The sequence below is a fragment of the Lactuca saligna genome, chromosome 8 (genome assembly GCF_052625555.1).
Source record: "Lactuca saligna cultivar CGN05327 chromosome 8, ASM5262555v1, whole genome shotgun sequence".
Lineage (NCBI taxonomy): Eukaryota > Viridiplantae > Streptophyta > Magnoliopsida > Asterales > Asteraceae > Lactuca > Lactuca saligna.
Genome location: NC_136424.1, coordinates 71,508,082 through 71,511,769, shown reverse-complemented (window position 1 = coordinate 71,511,769; position 3,688 = coordinate 71,508,082).

The following is a 3,688-nucleotide window of genomic DNA, read 5'->3' as shown; positions in this document are numbered from 1 at the left end:
TTTTAGATTATAATTTTTTATTAAAATTCTATCAATTATATGATACATCAACTGTATAAATTAAATAAACTACTTACTACCATTCACTTAATTTGTTACTATCAACAATACGTACCTCTTCCACCAAAAGAATCCTAAAGTTGTCTTTGTCATCTTTAGACCATAATTTGCCATATGTTTTTTTTTAAATCATTTTATTTTTTCCTATTGATCTTATATATCATTGAAAATTTAAAAGATTCTACATTAATCCTTTTAAATGAAGCTTATTTTGCTATTTTTTGGTAAGTCCTCATCCGTTGTCATTTATCAACACACTCTAATTCTCTACCCAATGTGCCTTCCTTGCTCAGCCACAAACCACCATCAATACTATGTCACGGTCATATCATCTCTCTCCATTATCTCTACCACACCACTCATTCTCTACTATTTTATCCTTCTTTGAATTGTTTTTGTTTTTAGGGTTCTAACAAACGATAAGTGGTGGTGAATGTATACCTAATGATTATGTTTTTTGCATAGCTTGATTTATATTTTTTAGGATTTACACCAAGTCTCTAGGGTTTTATATTGGGGGTGAATTTTTTTTATCATGGTATCTATATGGGTGAAGCAAAAAGCTCCTTACCTAAATTCTTCGTGGGATGCTTAAATAAAAATGGAGCCTTGTAGGTGGTTTTTAGAAATAGAGAAGCAAATTCAAGGTAATATGATTCGAATCAGAACCTAGAGGAGGCTAACTTGCATTTGGCTCAACCATGTGACTATTATTGATAACATATGCAATTACCTTTTGACGTGACATGGTCCTACGACTATCTAAAAGGGGGCTCTGATCACTATATGGTGGCTCTAATTACTACAGAAAGACCTTCGAGATCATAACAGGGAAAATATGTCAACTATCCTCCAGGAGGAGCTCTCAGAAAAACGCTTTGATAGTCAAGTCAGTGACTGAACTAAGAGTGTATGTTTTGATCTGAGTGAGATTGACTTATCCTTCAAGGTGGTAGAGGAAGCCTTTTATATTAAGGCCTCCTGCCAGTATGTACATGGGACAAGGTCGTCAGTTGACAGGATCTTGCGCCGTGGTTGGTTAATCATGCTCCTCATTGTGCCAAAGGTATCGATTAGTGTAGGTAGTAATGCTATAAGCATACTCCTTATCGCTTGGATCCGATGGGTTTTTCGTGGAGTGAAAGGCACCCACAGAGTGTTGGGCCTTCTATGAAGGCGTCCGGCTCTAGAGGGACGTCAACATGCGTGAGACTTCTTCGGAGCGGTTATGATGGGAGTAACTTGGTCTAGCAAACTATCTTGAGGCACCTTTGACGCGGATGAGCGTAACTCGTAGTGATCCCCGATGATGATGTACACCAGTCTGAGGGGGATCAAGGGGCATTTAAGCAGCCCATAGTTCTGATGAAGGTTATCTCAAAACCTACCCCCACTCCATCCTCTTCAAGGGGGGAGTGGGTGCACGCCATGAAACTCTTGCAAAGAAGGTTGTACAGGGACTTTCTTAACCTGATGTGATCTCCTCTATTCTAGGTTGGAATCTTTGCAACGATTCTAGGTTATCCGTTCGTACCAAGGCCTTGTAGTTTGTCCGCCATGCCATTCCACTGGCGGTTGTTGTTGATATGGATGTTATGGCCATTTCCACTCTTTCTCATAATATGTCCTATGTGATGGGTTTTGAGCATTACATCAGTCCTAACGTGCACATGCAAAGTCTAAAGCTTTGGATGTAGTTTGTCTAATTTTACATGCAATAATCATCCAAAGCTCATAAACCCTAAACCTAGCATACTTTAATCGAAATTGACATATGATTAGAGTTTAGATCTTACCTTGATTATTATGTAGCAATAACAATCACAATCCTTCTTGATCTTGACTTCTGAAAGCCTAGTACCCCAAGTGTTGCACCTCTAATAGAGTCACAAACACCACTAGCAACAAGGATGAACAAAAGAGAGAGGAGAAGGCACAAAATTTTTCCAAGACAATTTAGATAAGGTTAGGGACGATTTTGGTGGCCTTAAGGGTTCCTTTTTAGTTAGGCTTCTAGGGTTATCAACTAGGAAACCCTAATACATTTTCTTATTCCTTAAGCAGCCCAAAGATCTTTCCAGAAGGCCCCTTGGATGATTTCTATATGGACTCTCATATAGAATTCATCCATTGCTTCTTTATGGATCCTAAGCCCAAGTTTGTAACTATCTTATAATTACAGTATCAGTCCCCTTTATTTAATTAATCTCTTTTGACCACAAAATTAATTCTTGATCAATATTAATTAAACAATATGATTTCTCTTTTAATATATTATTCTTATAATATATTAATAAACCATAATTATCCTCTTTCTCCATAATTCATTGTGTCAACGGCTATGGTGAAGACAACCTAAAAGGATCATGCTCAAAATCGGGTCAAGTACATACCAAAATAGTTATGGGCTTAGACACCTAATTCAACATTCTCCCACTTGGATAAGTCTAATAACTATTTTGCAAGTACGACTTCAGAACCTGATTACCAATCGTAGCTTTCAAAATTTGTTGTTGAACTCTGATCTTATCAGCAACGCGTCCTTTAGATAAGGGATAATATATTCCCCCATTCTAGATATCGTATGAACTGAGACATGGATTTAAATCATACTTTTTGTTCATCTGTTGTTTCCTGATTTCCAATTTATGACGACTGACAACAGACTACAATTGAACACATCAACTTGGTCCAGGCTTAGCCAAGCGCTTTAGGGTGTCATCACTAAATCATCGAGGGGCCCACATATATCGCTTTTATCCCACTTTAGATAAAGGATAAACATAGACTTATATGCTTGCTCTATTTACTCATCAAATCACACACAACAATATGTTTTATAACACCAAGTTACTGGTGCGTTTACATATTATCAATGTGAAACCGACTTGTAAACTGCAACTATATGTCTCTGTTTTAAGAATATAAGATATTATCGTCTCACTAATCACTCGTGACAAAATCCATGAAGAGATTCAAGTGAGCGTGGGTCTAAACCAATACTCAAATCTTATTTCAGGAGCACTCATGAACATTGTATCAGACTTTTGCTATGTCTAAAACACTTCATACAATCTATAGTCAGATTCATAACAGTCTTGCCTTAATACCTACTTCCAAAGTATGATCGATTGTGGATGGTTTGAATAATCTTATTATTTGGGAAGTCAAAACATTCGAAGTGAAACACAAGAATAATCGAATCCAATATGGCCTGAACCTTGTGAGTATAAATAAAACACCTTTGATGTAGTCACCATATTGATTACACATCATTCATTGTATAATGTTTCGGATTATCAACTTAATACTTGAATTATAAACAATAGCTATCCCATGCTCCAAGCAGGCATACTATGTTAATTTGTAGTCCTTACTTTGTGAAATTGAATACATTTTCAATGACACTCATTTCACAATTCCTAAATCCCTATCATAAGTGTAAGAATACGAAATTCTTGCCATTACAAGAATATGTTAGATTCTAACATTTTACGCAATGATCCTTTTGTAATGACATAGAACCAATTCACAAAGACCTTGCCAATGAAATTACAAAGCGCTCTATTTGAGATTGCTACATGAAAACTCCATAGACATGAAGTCTCACATTCAGAGTACATTCCTT